Source organism: Camelus bactrianus, chromosome 1 (genome assembly GCF_048773025.1).
Source record: "Camelus bactrianus isolate YW-2024 breed Bactrian camel chromosome 1, ASM4877302v1, whole genome shotgun sequence".
Taxonomy (NCBI): Eukaryota; Metazoa; Chordata; class Mammalia; order Artiodactyla; family Camelidae; genus Camelus; species Camelus bactrianus.
The window spans coordinates 144,010,175-144,028,124 of NC_133539.1; positions in this window are offsets into that span (position 1 = coordinate 144,010,175).

A 17,950-nucleotide genomic window follows, 5' to 3' on the forward strand; every position below is an offset into this window, starting at 1 on the left:
CCGAGATGCATGAAGCGTGTTCGGAACACGGAATTTCACGGTGAGCGAATCCATGTAAATTACATGTCTATTGTTTTGAACACGCTCCAAGAGGTTTTTGCCGTGAAAACTGCCTCAGTTTCGAAACTGGCGTTTGGAAAGCTCTGTGAAATCAGAGAAAATGCTTCTAAGCATCAATATGCCTTGTATTGTGATGAAAGTCCTGTAATCCACATGCAAACAACTCTGTAGTGTATTTGTTTCGAATCCTATCTGCATGTAGCGTGTGCGAAACACGGAATTTCACAGAGGGAGAATCTATGTAATTTACATATGTATTGCGTAAGACACGCTCAAAAAGATTTTTCCTTAGGAAACTGCCTGATTTTTGAAACTGCTATTAGGAAAAAGCTGCAAACTCAGAGTTAATGTTTTTAGGTGTTAATATGCCTTGTATGGTGGATGAAAGATCTGTAATACACATGTACACAACTCATTAAAAATGTTTCTCAAATCCGTGATGTTTTTAGTGTGTTCGATACACGGAATGTCACGTTGAATGAAAATATGTAAATTACACAACTATTGGTGAGAAACCGCTCCAGGAGCATTTTACTGTAAAATCTACCTCTGTTTGTAAACTGGTGTTATGAAAACACTGCAAAACCTGAGCAAAAGCTTTAAGGTGACAATATGTCTTCAATGGTTTATTAAAGATATGTAATTCACATTCTAACAACTCAGGAGTGAATATTTGTTGAATCCATGGTGCATGTATATTTTTCGGAACACGGAATGTTACGGTGACGGTATCTATGGAAATGGGATGTCTATTGGATCAAACATGCAGCAAGAGAATTTTTCTGCGAAAACTCTCTGATTTTCGTAACTGACGTTAGGAAAAATCTGTGAAATCTAAGTAAATATTTCTAGGTGTGAATATGCCTTGTATTGTGGTTGAAACTTCGGTAATCCACATGCTCACAGTCATTAAATAATGTTTGTCGAAGCCGTGATTAATGTAACGTTTTCGGAACACGGAATGTCTCGGTGAGTGAAACTCGGAAAATAACAATTCTACTGGATAGAACTCACTTGAATTGAATTTTTCTGCGAAAATTTCATGATTTTCAAAACTGGATGTTAGGAAAAAACTGCGAAATCAGAATAACTACATCTAGGTGTTAATATGCATTGTATGGTGGATGAAAGTTCGGTAATCCAGATGCTCACACTCATTAGAGCATGTTTGTCGAATTCGTGATGCATGAAACGTGTACGGAATACAGAGTGTCATATTGAAGGAAACAATGTAAATTACATGTCTATTGGGTAGAACTCGCTTGAAGAGAATTTTTCTGCGAAATGTGCCTCATTTTCAAAACTGCCATTAGGAGAACCCTGTGAAATCTGAGAAAATGCTTCTAAGTGTCAATATGCCTTGAATGGTGAATGAAAGTCCGGTAATCCACATGTTAATAACAGTGTAGTAGTTATTTTTCAAACCGTGATTCATGTAGCGTTTTTTGAATTGGAATTTCACCGTAATGAAACAATTTAAATTAAAATTCTATTGGGTAGAACTAGCTAGAATAGAATTTTTCTGCGAAAATTGCATGATTATCGAATCTGAAGTTTGGAGAAAGCTTCAAAATGAGAGTAAATATTTCTAGGTTTAAATATGACTTTATGTTGAAGAAAGTTCTGTAATCCACATTTTCACAACATATTAAAGAATCTTTTTCTAATCCGTGATGCATATACCGTGTTTGGAACGTGGAATTTCACGGTGACTGAAACAATTTAAATTACTTCTCTATTGGGTAGAACTCGCTCCAAGAGAATTTTTCTGCAGTAAATGCTTCATTTTTGAAACTGGCGTTTGGAAAACACTGCAAAATCTGAGAAAATACTCCTAAGTATCAATTTTCAATCTATTGTGATGAAAGTTCGGTAATCCACATGCTAACAAATCTGTAGTGAATATTTTTCGAATTCATTATGGAAGTAGCATGTTCGGAACACGGAATTTCATGGCCAGAGAGTTTATGTAAATTACGTTTCTCTTGGTTAGAAAATACTCCAAGAGATTTTTCCTGAGAAATCTGCCTGATTTTCGAAACTGGAATTAGGAAACACTGCGAACTCAGATGAATAGATTCTCGGTGTATTTATGCCTTGTATGGTGGATGAAAGATCGTTAATCCACATGCTAACAACCCTGTAGTGAGTATTTGTCGAATCCGAGATACATGAAGCGTGTTGGGAACACAGAATATCACAGTAAGCGAATCTATGTAAAATAGATCTCTTGGGTAGAACTCGTTCCAAGAACTTTTTTCTGCGAATTCTGCCTCAGTTTCAAAACTGGCATTAGGAAAAACTTTCGAAAAATGAGAAAATGCTTCAAAGTGTCAATATGGCTTTTATGGTGGATGAAAGTTCGGTAATCTTTATGCTAACAAGTCAGAAGTGAATATTTTTCGAAACCGTGATGCATGTAATTTTTTCGGATCACGGAATTTCACGATGACGGGTTCTACGTAAATTGCATGTCTATTGGGTAGAACTCGCTCCAAGAGGTTTTTTCTGTGAAAACTGCATGATTTAAAAACTGACACTAGGAGAAATATACTAAATCAGAAAATAATTTCTATGTATAAATATGCATTGTAAGGTGGATGAAAGTTCGGAAATACACATGTTCACAACTCATTAAAGAATGTTTGTCGAACCCGTGATGCATGTAACGTGTTCAGAACACGGAATATCACGGTGAGTGAAACTAGGTAAATTACATATCTTTGGGTTAGAACTCGCTCCAAGAGCATTTTCCTGCCAAATCTGCCTCATTTTCAAACCTGACATTAAAACTACTCTGTGAAATCTGAGAAAAGTCTTCAAAGTGTCAGTAAGCCATGTATGGTGGATGAAAGTGCAGTAATCCACTTGCTAACAACTCTGTAGTGAAAATTTTTGAATCCGAGATGCATGAAGCGTGTTCGGAACATGGAATTTCACGGTGAGCGAATCCATGTAAATTACATGTCTATTGTTTTGAACACGCTCCAAGAGGTTTTTGCCGTGAAAACTGCCTCAGTTTCGAAACTGGCGTTTGGAAAGCTCTGTGAAATCAGAGAAAATGCTTCTAAGCATCAATATGCCTTGTATTGTGATGAAAGTCCTGTAATCCACATGCAAACAACTCTGTAGTGTATTTGTTTCGAATCCTATCTGCATGTAGCGTGTGCGAAACACGGAATTTCACAGCGGGAGAATCTATGTAATTTACATATGTATTGCGTAAGAAACGTTCAGAAAGATTTTTCCTTAGGAAACTGCCTGATTTTTGAAACTGCTATTAGGAAAAAGCTGCAAACTCAGAGTTAATGTTTCTAGGTGTAAATATGCCTTGTATGGTGGATGAAAGATCTGTAAAACACATGTACACAACTCATTAAAAATGTTTCTCAAATCCGTGATGTTTCTAGTGTGTTCGGTACACGGAATGTCACGTTGAAGGAAAATATGTAAATTACACAACTATTGGTGAGAAACCGCTCCAGGAGCATTTTACTGTAAAATCTACCTCTGTTTGGAAACTGGTGTTATGAAAACACTGCAAAACCTGAGCAAAAGCTTTAAGGTGACAATATGTCTTCAATGGTTTATTAAAGATGTGTAATTCACATTCTAACAACTCAGGAGTGAATATTTGTTGAATCCATGGTGCATGTATATTTTTCGGAACACGGAATGTTACGGTGACGGTATCTATGGAAATGGGATGTCTATTGGATCGAACATGCAGCAAGAGAATTTTTCTGCGAAAACTCTCTGATTTTCGTAACTGACGTTAGGAAAAATCTGTGAAATCTAAGTAAATATTTCTAGGTGTGAATATGCCTTGTATTGTGGTTGAAACTTCGGTAATCCACATGCTCACAGTCATTAAATAATGTTTGTCGAAGCCGTGATTAATGTAACGTTTTCGGAACACGGAATGTCTCGGTGAGTGAAACTCGGAAAATAACAATTCTACTGGATAGAACTCACTTGAATTGAATTTTTCTGCGAAAATTTCATGATTTTCAAAACTGGATGTTAGGAAAAAACTGCGAAATCAGAATAACTACATCTAGGTGTTAATATGCCTTGTATGGTGGATGAAAGTTCGGTAATCCAGATGCTCACACTCATTAGAGCATGTTTGTCGAATTCGTGATGCATGAAACGTGTACGGAATACAGAGTGTCATATTGAAGGAAACAATGTAAATTACATGTCTATTGGGTAGAACTCGCTTGAAGAGAATTTTTCTGCGAAATGTGCCTCATTTTCAAAACTGCCATTAGGAGAACCCTGTGAAATCTGAGAAAATGCTTCTAAGTGTCAATATGCCTTGAATGGTGAATGAAAGTCCGGTAATCCACATGTTAATAACAGTGTAGTAGTTATTTTTCAAACCGTGATTCATGTAGCGTTTTTTGAATTGGAATTTCACCGTAATGAAACAATTTAAATTAAAATTCTATTGGGTAGAACTAGCTAGAATAGAATTTTTCTGCGAAAATTGCATGATTATCGAATCTGAAGTTTGGAGAAAGCTTCAAAATGAGAGTAAATATTTCTAGGTTTAAATATGACTTTATGTTGAAGAAAGTTCTGTAATCCACATTTTCACAACATATTAAAGAATCTTTTTCTAATCCGTGATGCATATACCGTTTTTGGAACGTGGAATTTCACGGTGACTGAAACAATTTAAATTACTTCTCTATTGGGTAGAACTCGCTCCAAGAGAATTTTTCTGCAGTAAATGCTTCATTTTTGAAACTGGCGTTTGGAAAACACTGCAAAATCTGAGAAAATACTCCTAAGTATCAATTTTCAATCTATTGTGATGAAAGTTCGGTAATCAACATGCTAACAAATCTGTAGTGAATATTTTTCGAATTCATTATGCAAGTAGCATGTTCGGAACACGGAATTTCATGGCCAGAGAGTTTATGTAAATTACGTTTCTCTTGGTTAGAAAATACTCCAAGAGATTTTTCCTGAGAAATCTGCCTGAATTTCGAAACTGGAATTAGGAAACACTGCGAACTCAGATGAATAGATTCTCGGTGTATTTATGCCTTGTATGGTGGATGAAAGATCGTTAATCCACATGCTAACAACCCTGTAGTGAGTATTTGTCGAATCCGAGATACATGAAGCGTGTTGGGAACACAGAATATCACAGTAAGCGAATCTATGTAAAATAGATCTCTTGGGTAGAACTCGTTCCAAGAACTTTTTTCTGCGAATTCTGCCTCATTTTCAAAACTGGCATTAGGAAAAACTTTCGAAAAATGAGAAAATGCTTCAAAGTGTCAATATGGCTTTTATGGTGGATGAAAGTTCGGTAATCTTTATGCTAACAAGTCAGAAGTGAATATTTTTCGAAACCGTGATGCATGTAATTTTTTCGGATCACGGAATTTCACGATGACGGGTTCTACGTAAATTGCATGTCTATTGGGTAGAACTCGCTCCAAGAGGTTTTTTCTGTGAAAACTGCATGATTTAAAAACTGACACTAGGAGAAATATACTAAATCAGAAAATAATTTCTATGTATAAATATGCATTGTAAGGTGGATGAAAGTTCGGAAATACACATGTTCACAACTCATTAAAGAATGTTTGTCGAACCCGTGATGCATGTAACGTGTTCAGAACACGGAATATCACGGTGAGTGAAACTAGGTAAATTACATATCTTTGGGTTAGAACTCGCTCCAAGAGCATTTTCCTGCCAAATCTGCCTCATTTTCAAACCTGACATTAAAACTACTCTGTGAAATCTGAGAAAAGTCTTCAAAGTGTCAGTAAGCCATGTATGGTGGATGAAAGTGCAGTAATCCACTTGCTAACAACTCTGTAGTGAAAATTTTTGAATCCGAGATGCATGAAGCGTGTTCGGAACATGGAATTTCACGGTGAGCGAATCCATGTAAATTACATGTCTATTGTTTTGAACACGCTCCAAGAGGTTTTTGCCGTGAAAACTGCCTCAGTTTCGAAACTGGCGTTTGGAAAGCTCTGTGAAATCAGAGAAAATGCTTCTAAGCATCAATATGCCTTGTATTGTGATGAAAGTCCTGTAATCCACATGCAAACAACTCTGTAGTGTATTTGTTTCGAATCCTATCTGCATGTAGCGTGTGCGAAACACGGAATTTCACAGCGGGAGAATCTATGTAATTTACATATGTATTGCGTAAGAAACGTTCAGAAAGATTTTTCCTTAGGAAACTGCCTGATTTTTGAAACTGCTATTAGGAAAAAGCTGCAAACTCAGAGTTAATGTTTCTAGGTGTAAATATGCCTTGTATGGTGGATGAAAGATCTGTAAAACACATGTACACAACTCATTAAAAATGTTTCTCAAATCCGTGATGTTTCTAGTGTGTTCGGTACACGGAATGTCACGTTGAAGGAAAATATGTAAATTACACAACTATTGGTGAGAAACCGCTCCAGGAGCATTTTACTGTAAAATCTACCTCTGTTTGGAAACTGGTGTTATGAAAACACTGCAAAACCTGAGCAAAAGCTTTAAGGTGACAATATGTCTTCAATGGTTTATTAAAGATGTGTAATTCACATTCTAACAACTCAGGAGTGAATATTTGTTGAATCCATGGTGCATGTATATTTTTCGGAACACGGAATGTTACGGTGACGGTATCTATGGAAATGGGATGTCTATTGGATCGAACATGCAGCAAGAGAATTTTTCTGCGAAAACTCTCTGATTTTCGTAACTGACGTTAGGAAAAATCTGTGAAATCTAAGTAAATATTTCTAGGTGTGAATATGCCTTGTATTGTGGTTGAAACTTCGGTAATCCACATGCTCACAGTCATTAAATAATGTTTGTCGAAGCCGTGATTAATGTAACGTTTTCGGAACACGGAATGTCTCGGTGAGTGAAACTCGGAAAATAACAATTCTACTGGATAGAACTCACTTGAATTGAATTTTTCTGCGAAAATTTCATGATTTTCAAAACTGGATGTTAGGAAAAAACTGCGAAATCAGAATAACTACATCTAGGTGTTAATATGCCTTGTATGGTGGATGAAAGTTCGGTAATCCAGATGCTCACACTCATTAGAGCATGTTTGTCGAATTCGTGATGCATGAAACGTGTACGGAATACAGAGTGTCATATTGAAGGAAACAATGTAAATTACATGTCTATTGGGTAGAACTCGCTTGAAGAGAATTTTTCTGCGAAATGTGCCTCATTTTCAAAACTGCCATTAGGAGAACCCTGTGAAATCTGAGAAAATGCTTCTAAGTGTCAATATGCCTTGAATGGTGAATGAAAGTCCGGTAATCCACATGTTAATAACAGTGTAGTAGTTATTTTTCAAACCGTGATTCATGTAGCGTTTTTTGAATTGGAATTTCACCGTAATGAAACAATTTAAATTAAAATTCTATTGGGTAGAACTAGCTAGAATAGAATTTTTCTGCGAAAATTGCATGATTATCGAATCTGAAGTTTGGAGAAAGCTTCAAAATGAGAGTAAATATTTCTAGGTTTAAATATGACTTTATGTTGAAGAAAGTTCTGTAATCCACATTTTCACAACATATTAAAGAATCTTTTTCTAATCCGTGATGCATATACCGTTTTTGGAACGTGGAATTTCACGGTGACTGAAACAATTTAAATTACTTCTCTATTGGGTAGAACTCGCTCCAAGAGAATTTTTCTGCAGTAAATGCTTCATTTTTGAAACTGGCGTTTGGAAAACACTGCAAAATCTGAGAAAATACTCCTAAGTATCAATTTTCAATCTATTGTGATGAAAGTTCGGTAATCAACATGCTAACAAATCTGTAGTGAATATTTTTCGAATTCATTATGCAAGTAGCATGTTCGGAACACGGAATTTCATGGCCAGAGAGTTTATGTAAATTACGTTTCTCTTGGTTAGAAAATACTCCAAGAGATTTTTCCTGAGAAATCTGCCTGAATTTCGAAACTGGAATTAGGAAACACTGCGAACTCAGATGAATAGATTCTCGGTGTATTTATGCCTTGTATGGTGGATGAAAGATCGTTAATCCACATGCTAACAACCCTGTAGTGAGTATTTGTCGAATCCGAGATACATGAAGCGTGTTGGGAACACAGAATATCACAGTAAGCGAATCTATGTAAAATAGATCTCTTGGGTAGAACTCGTTCCAAGAACTTTTTTCTGCGAATTCTGCCTCATTTTCAAAACTGGCATTAGGAAAAACTTTCGAAAAATGAGAAAATGCTTCAAAGTGTCAATATGGCTTTTATGGTGGATGAAAGTTCGGTAATCTTTATGCTAACAAGTCAGAAGTGAATATTTTTCGAAACCGTGATGCATGTAATTTTTTCGGATCACGGAATTTCACGATGACGGGTTCTACGTAAATTGCATGTCTATTGGGTAGAACTCGCTCCAAGAGGTTTTTTCTGTGAAAACTGCATGATTTAAAAACTGACACTAGGAGAAATATACTAAATCAGAAAATAATTTCTATGTATAAATATGCATTGTAAGGTGGATGAAAGTTCGGAAATACACATGTTCACAACTCATTAAAGAATGTTTGTCGAATCCGTGATGCATGTAACGTGTTCAGAACACGGAATATCACGGTGAGTGAAACTAGGTAAATTACATATCTTTTGGTTAGAACTCGCTCCAAGAGCATTTTCCTGCCAAATCTGCCTCATTTTCAAACCTGACATTAAAACTACTCTGTGAAATCTGAGAAAAGTCTTCAAAGTGTCAGTAAGCCATGTATGGTGGATGAAAGTGCAGTAATCCACTTGCTAACAACTCTGTAGTGAAAATTTTTGAATCCGAGATGCATGAAGCGTGTTCGGAACACGGAATTTCACAGTGAGCGAATCCATGTAAATTACATGTCTATTGTTTTGAACACGCTCCAAGAGGTTTTTGCCGTGAAAACTGCCTCAGTTTCGAAACTGGCGTTTGGAAAGCTCTGTGAAATCAGAGAAAATGCTTCTAAGCATCAATATGCCTTGTATTGTGATGAAAGTCCTGTAATCCACATGCAAACAACTCTGTAGTGTATTTGTTTCGAATCCTATCTGCATGTAGCGTGTGCGAAACACGGAATTTCACAGCGGGAGAATCTATGTAATTTACATATGTATTGCGTAAGACACGCTCAAAAAGATTTTTCCTTAGGAAACTGCCTGATTTTTGAAACTGCTCTTAGGAAAAAGCTGCAAACTCAGAGTTAATGTTTCTAGGTGTAAATATGCCTTGTATGGTGGATGAAAGATCTGTAAAACACATGTACACAACTCATTAAAAATGTTTCTCAAATCCGTGATGTTTCTAGTGTGTTCGGTACACGGAATGTCACGTTGAAGGAAAATATGTAAATTACACAACTATTGGTGAGAAACCGCTCCAGGAGCATTTTACTGTAAAATCTACCTCTGTTTGTAAACTGGTGTTATGAAAACACTGCAAAACCTGAGCAAAAGCTTTAAGGTGACAATATGTCTTCAATGGTTTATTAAAGATGTGTAATTCACATTCTAACAACTCAGGAGTGAATATTTGTTGAATCCATGGTGCATGTATATTTTTCGGAACACGGAATGTTACGGTGACGGTATCTATGGAAATGGGATGTCTATTGGATCGAACATGCAGCAAGAGAATTTTTCTGCGAAAACTCTCTGATTTTCGTAACTGACGTTAGGAAAAATCTGTGAAATCTAAGTAAATATTTCTAGGTGTGAATATGCCTTGTATTGTGGTTGAAACTTCGGTAATCCACATGCTCACAGTCATTAAATAATGTTTGTCGAAGCCGTGATTAATGTAACGTTTTCGGAACACGGAATGTCTCGGTGAGTGAAACTCGGAAAATAACAATTCTACTGGATAGAACTCACTTGAATTGAATTTTTCTGCGAAAATTTCATGATTTTCAAAACTGGATGTTAGGAAAAAACTGCGAAATCAGAATAACTACATCTAGGTGTTAATATGCCTTGTATGGTGGATGAAAGTTCGGTAATCCAGATGCTCACACTCATTAGAGCATGTTTGTCGAATTCGTGATGCATGAAACGTGTACGGATTCCAGAGTGTCATATTGAAGGAAACAATGTAAATTACATGTCTATTGGGTAGAACTCGCTTGAAGAGAATTTTTCTGCGAAATGTGCCTCATTTTCAAAACTGCCATTAGGAGAACCCTGTGAAATCTGAGAAAATGCTTCTAAGTGTCAATATGCCTTGAATGGTGAATGAAAGTCCGGTAATCCACATGTTAATAACAGTGTAGTAGTTATTTTTCAAACCGTGATTCATGTAGCGTTTTTTGAATTGGAATTTCACCGTAATGAAACAATTTAAATTAAAATTCTATTGGGTAGAACTAGCTAGAATAGAATTTTTCTGCGAAAATTGCATGATTATCGAATCTGAAGTTTGGAGAAAGCTTCAAAATGAGAGTAAATATTTCTAGGTTTAAATATGACTTTATGTTGAAGAAAGTACTGTAATCCACATTTTCACAACGTATTAAAGAATCTTTTTCTAATCCGTGATGCATATACCGTGTTTGGAACGTGGAATTTCACGGTGACTGAAACAATGTAAATTACTTCTCTATTGGGTAGAACTCGCTCCAAGAGAATTTTTCTGCAGTAAATGCTTCATTTTTGAAACTGGCGTTTGGAAAACACTGCAAAATCTGAGAAAATACTCCTAAGTATCAATTTTCAATCTATTGTGATGAAAGTTCGGTAATCCACATGCTAACAAATCTGTAGTGAATATTTTTCGAATTCATTATGCAAGTAGCATGTTCGGAACACGGAATTTCATGGCCAGAGAGTTTATGTAAATTACGTTTCTCTTGGTTAGAAAATACTCCAAGAGATTTTTCCTGAGAAATCTGCCTGATTTTCGAAACTGGAATTAGGAAACACTGCGAACTCAGATGAATAGATTCTCGGTGTATTTATGCCTTGTATGGTGGATGAAAGATCGTTAATCCGCATGCTAACAACCCTGTAGTGAGTATTTGTCGAATCCGAGATACATGAAGCGTGTTGGGAACACAGAATATCACAGTAAGCGAATCTATGTAAAATAGATCTCTTGGGTAGAACTCGTTCCAAGAACTTTTTTCTGCGAATTCTGCCTCATTTTCAAAACTGGCATTAGGAAAAACTTTCGAAAAATGAGAAAATGCTTCAAAGTGTCAATATGGCTTTTATGGTGGATGAAAGTTCGGTAATCTTTATGCTAACAATTCAGAAGTGAATATTTTTCGAAACCGTGATGCATGTAATTTTTTCGGATCACGGAATTTCACGATGACGGGTTCTACGTAAATTGCATGTCTATTGGGTAGAACTCGCTCCAAGAGGTTTTTTCTGTGAAAACTGCATGATTTAAAAACTGACACTAGGAGAAATATACTAAATCAGAAAATAATTTCTATGTATAAATATGCATTGTAAGGTGGATGAAAGTTCGGAAATACACATGTTCACAACTCATTAAAGAATGTTTGTCGAATCCGTGATTCATGTAACGTGTTCAGAACACGGAATATCACGGTGAGTGAAACTAGGTAAATTACATATCTTTTGGTTAGAACTCGCTCCAAGAGCATTTTCCTGCCAAATCTGTCTCATTTTAAAACCTGACATTAAAACTACTCTGTGAAATCTGAGAACAGTCTTCAAAGTGTCAGTAAGCCATGTATGGTGGATGAAAGTGCAGTAATCCACTTGCTAACAACTCTGTAGTGAAAATTTTTGAATCCGAGATGCATGAAGCGTGTTTGGAACACGAAATTTCACGGTGTGCTAATCCATGTAAATTACATGTCTATTGTTTTGAACACGCTCCAAGAGGTTTTTGCCGTGAAAACTGCCTCAGTTTCGAAACTGGCGTTTGGAAAGCTCTGTGAAATCAGAGAAAATGCTTCTAAGCATCAATATGCCTTGTATTGTGATGAAAGTCCTGTAATCCACATGCAAACAACTCTGTAGTGTATTTGTTTCGAATCCTATCTGCATGTAGCGTGTGCGAAACACGGAATTTCACAGCGGGAGAATCTATGTAATTTACATATGTATTGCGTAAGAAACGTTCAGAAAGATTTTTCCTTAGAAACTGCCTGATTTTTGAAACTGCTATTAGGAAAAAGCTGCAAACTCAGAGTTAATGTTTCTAGGTGTAAATATGCCTTGTATGGTGGATGAAAGATCTGTAATACACATGTACACAACTCATTAAAAATGTTTCTCAAATCCGTGATGTTTTTAGTGTGTTCGATACACGGAATGTCACGTTGAATGAAAATATGTAAATTACACAACTATTGGTGAGAAACCGCTCCAGGAGCATTTTACTGTAAAATCTACCTCTGTTTGTAAACTGGTGTTATGAAAACACTGCAAAACATGAGCAAAAGCTTTAAGGTGACAATATGTCTTCAATGGTTTATTAAAGATGTGTAATTCACATTCTAACAACTCAGGAGTGAATATTTGTTGAATCCATGGTGCATGTATATTTTTCGGAACACGGAATGTTACGGTGACGGTATCTATGGAAATGGGATGTCTATTGGATCGAACATGCAGCAAGAGAATTTTTCTGCGAAAACTCTCTGATTTTCGTAACTGACGTTAGGAAAAATCTGTGAAATCTAAGTAAATATTTCTAGGTGTGAATATGCCTTGTATTGTGGTTGAAACTTCGGTAATCCACATGCTCACAGTCATTAAATAATGTTTGTCGAAGCCGTGATTAATGTAACGTTTTCGGAACACGGAATGTCTCGGTGAGTGAAACTCGGAAAATAACAATTCTACTGGATAGAACTCACTTGAATTGAATTTTTCTGCGAAAATTTCATGATTTTCAAAACTGGATGTTAGGAAAAAACTGCGAAATCAGAATAACTACATCTAGGTGTTAATATGCCTTGTATGGTGGATGAAAGTTCGGTAATCCAGATGCTCACACTCATTAGAGCATGTTTGTCGAATTCGTGATGCATGAAACGTGTACGGAATACAGAGTGTCATATTGAAGGAAACAATGTAAATTACATGTCTATTGGGTAGAACTCGCTTGAAGAGAATTTTTCTGCGAAATGTGCCTCATTTTCAAAACTGCCATTAGGAGAACCCTGTGAAATCTGAGAAAATGCTTCTAAGTGTCAATATGCCTTGAATGGTGAATGAAAGTCCGGTAATCCACATGTTAATAACAGTGTAGTAGTTATTTTTCAAACCGTGATTCATGTAGCGTTTTTTGAATTGGAATTTCACCGTAATGAAACAATTTAAATTAAAATTCTATTGGGTAGAACTAGCTAGAATAGAATTTTTCTGCGAAAATTGCATGATTATCGAATCTGAAGTTTGGAGAAAGCTTCAAAATGAGAGTAAATATTTCTAGGTTTAAATATGACTTTATGTTGAAGAAAGTTCTGTAATCCACATTTTCACAACATATTAAAGAATCTTTTTCTAATCCGTGATGCATATACCGTGTTTGGAACGTGGAATTTCACGGTGACTGAAACAATGTAAATTACTTCTCTATTGGGTAGAACTCGCTCCAAGAGAATTTTTCTGCAGTAAATGCTTCATTTTTGAAACTGGCGTTTGGAAAACACTGCAAAATCTGAGAAAATACTCCTAAGTATCAATTTTCAATCTATTGTGATGAAAGTTCGGTAATCCACATGCTAACAAATCTGTAGTGAATATTTTTCGAATTCATTATGCAAGTAGCATGTTCGGAACACGGAATTTCATGGCCAGAGAGTTTATGTAAATTACGTTTCTCTTGGTTAGAAAATACTCCAAGAGATTTTTCCTGAGAAATCTGCCTGATTTTCGAAACTGGAATTAGGAAACACTGCGAACTCAGATGAATAGATTCTCGGTGTATTTATGCCTTGTATGGTGGATGAAAGATCGTTAATCCGCATGCTAACAACCCTGTAGTGAGTATTTGTCGAATCCGAGATACATGAAGCGTGTTGGGAACACAGAATATCACAGTAAGCGAATCTATGTAAAATAGATCTCTCGGGTAGAACTCGTTCCAAGAAATTTTTTCTGCGAATTCTGCCTCATTTTCAAAACTGGCATTATGAAAAACTTTCGAAAAATGAGAAAATGCTTCAAAGTGTCAATATGGCTTTTATGGTGGATGAAAGTTCGGTAATCTTTATGCTAACAAGTCAGAAGTGAATATTTTTCGAAACCGTGATGCATGTAATTTTTTCGGATCACGGAATTTCACGATGACGGGTTCTACGTAAATTGCATGTCTATTGGGTAGAACTCGCTCCAAGAGGTTTTTTCTGTGAAAACTGCATGATTTAAAAACTGACACTAGGAGAAATATACTAAATCAGAAAATAATTTCTATGTATAAATATGCATTGTAAGGTGGATGAAAGTTCGGAAATACACATGTTCACAACTCATTAAAGAATGTTTGTCGAATCCGTGATGCATGTAACGTGTTCAGAACACGGAATATCACGGTGAGTGAAACTAGGTAAATTACATATCTTTTGGTTAGAACTCGCTCCAAGAGCATTTTCCTGCCAAATCTGCCTCATTTTCAAACCTGACATTAAAACTACTCTGTGAAATCTGAGAAAAGTCTTCAAAGTGTCAGTAAGCCATGTATGGTGGATGAAAGTGCAGTAATCCACTTGCTAACAACTCTGTAGTGAAAATTTTTGAATCCGAGATGCATGAAGCGTGTTCGGAACACGGAATTTCACGGTGAGCGAATCCATGTAAATTACATGTCTATTGTTTTGAACACGCTCCAAGAGGTTTTTGCCGTGAAAACTGCCTCAGTTTCGAAACTGGCGTTTGGAAAGCTCTGTGAAATCAGAGAAAATGCTTCTAAGCATCAATATGCCTTGTATTGTGATGAAAGTCCTGTAATCCACATGCAAACAACTCTGTAGTGTATTTGTTTCGAATCCTATCTGCATGTAGCGTGTGCGAAACACGGAATTTCACAGCGGGAGAATCTATGTAATTTACATATGTATTGCGTAAGACACGCTCAAAAAGTTTTTTCCTTAGGAAACTGCCTGATTTTTGAAACTGCTCTTAGGAAAAAGCTGCAAACTCAGAGTTAATGTTTCTAGGTGTAAATATGCCTTGTATGGTGGATGAAAGATCTGTAAAACACATGTACACAACTCATTAAAAATGTTTCTCAAATCCGTGATGTTTCTAGTGTGTTCGGTACACGGAATGTCACGTTGAAGGAAAATATGTAAATTACACAACTATTGGTGAGAAACCGCTCCAGGAGCATTTTACTGTAAAATCTACCTCTGTTTGGAAACTGGTGTTATGAAAACACTGCAAAACCTGAGCAAAAGCTTTAAGGTGACAATATGTCTTCAATGGTTTATTAAAGATGTGTAATTCACATTCTAACAACTCAGGAGTGAATATTTGTTGAATCCATGGTGCATGTATATTTTTCGGAACACGGAATGTTACGGTGACGGTATCTATGGAAATGGGATGTCTATTGGATCGAACATGCAGCAAGAGAATTTTTCTGCGAAAACTCTCTGATTTTCGTAACTGACGTTAGGAAAAATCTGTGAAATCTAAGTAAATATTTCTAGGTGTGAATATGCCTTGTATTGTGGTTGAAACTTCGGTAATCCACATGCTCACAGTCATTAAATAATGTTTGTCGAAGCCGTGATTAATGTAACGTTTTCGGAACACGGAATGTCTCGGTGAGTGAAACTCGGAAAATAACAATTCTACTGGATAGAACTCACTTGAATTGAATTTTTCTGCGAAAATTTCATGATTTTCAAAACTGGATGTTAGGAAAAAACTGCGAAATCAGAATAACTACATCTAGGTGTTAATATGCCTTGTATGGTGGATGAAAGTTCGGTAATCCAGATGCTCACACTCATTAGAGCATGTTTGTCGAATTCGTGATGCATGAAACGTGTACGGATTCCAGAGTGTCATATTGAAGGAAACAATGTAAATTACATGTCTATTGGGTAGAACTCGCTTGAAGAGAATTTTTCTGCGAAATGTGCCTCATTTTCAAAACTGCCATTAGGAGAACCCTGTGAAATCTGAGAAAATGCTTCTAAGTGTCAATATGCCTTGAATGGTGAATGAAAGTCCGGTAATCCACATGTTAATAACAGTGTAGTAGTTATTTTTCAAACCGTGATTCATGTAGCGTTTTTTGAATTGGAATTTCACCGTAATGAAACAATTTAAATTAAAATTCTATTGGGTAGAACTAGCTAGAATAGAATTTTTCTGCGAAAATTGCATGATTATCGAATCTGAAGTTTGGAGAAAGCTTCAAAATGAGAGTAAATATTTCTAGGTTTAAATATGACTTTATGTTGAAGAAAGTTCTGTAATCCACATTTTCACAACATATTAAAGAATCTTTTTCTAATCCGTGATGCATATACCGTGTTTGGAACGTGGAATTTCACGGTGACTGAAACAATGTAAATTACTTCTCTATTGGGTAGAACTCGCTCCAAGAGAATTTTTCTGCAGTAAATGCTTCATTTTTGAAACTGGCGTTTGGAAAACACTGCAAAATCTGAGAAAATACTCCTAAGTATCAATTTTCAATCTATTGTGATGAAAGTTCGGTAATCCACATGCTAACAAATCTGTAGTGAATATTTTTCGAATTCATTATGCAAGTAGCATGTTCGGAACACGGAATTTCATGGCCAGAGAGTTTATGTAAATTACGTTTCTCTTGGTTAGAAAATACTCCAAGAGATTTTTCCTGAGAAATCTGCCTGATTTTCGAAACTGGAATTAGGAAACACTGCGAACTCAGATGAATAGATTCTCGGTGTATTTATGCCTTGTATGGTGGATGAAAGATCGTTAATCCGCATGCTAACAACCCTGTAGTGAGTATTTGTCGAATCCGAGATACATGAAGCGTGTTGGGAACACAGAATATCACAGTAAGCGAATCTATGTAAAATAGATCTCTTGGGTAGAACTCGTTCCAAGAACTTTTTTCTGCGAATTCTGCCTCATTTTCAAAACTGGCATTAGGAAAAACTTTCGAAAAATGAGAAAATGCTTCAAAGTGTCAATATGGCTTTTATGGTGGATGAAAGTTCGGTAATCTTTATGCTAACAAGTCAGAAGTGAATATTTTTCGAAACCGTGATGCATGTAATTTTTTCGGATCACGGAATTTCACGATGACGGGTTCTACGTAAATTGCATGTCTATTGGGTAGAACTCGCTCCAAGAGGTTTTTTCTGTGAAAACTGCATGATTTAAAAACTGACACTAGGAGAAATATACTAAATCAGAAAATAATTTCTATGTATAAATATGCATTGTAAGGTGGATGAAAGTTCGGAAATACACATGTTCACAACTCATTAAAGAATGTTTGTCGAATCCGTGATGCATGTAACGTGTTCAGAACACGGAATATCACGGTGAGTGAAACTAGGTAAATTACATATCTTTTGGTTAGAACTCGCTCCAAGAGCATTTTCCTGCCAAATCTGCCTCATTTTCAAACCTGACATTAAAACTACTCTGTGAAATCTGAGAAAAGTCTTCAAAGTGTCAGTAAGCCATGTATGGTGGATGAAAGTGCAGTAATCCACTTGCTAACAACTCTGTAGTGAAAATTTTTGAATCCGAGATGCATGAAGCGTGTTCGGAACGCGGAATTTCATGGTGAGCGAATCCATGTAAATTACATGTCTATTGTTTTGAACACGCTCCAAGAGGTTTTTGCCGTGAAAACTGCCTCAGTTTCGAAACTGGCGTTTGGAAAGCTCTGTGAAATCAGAGAAAATGCTTCTAAGCATCAATATGCCTT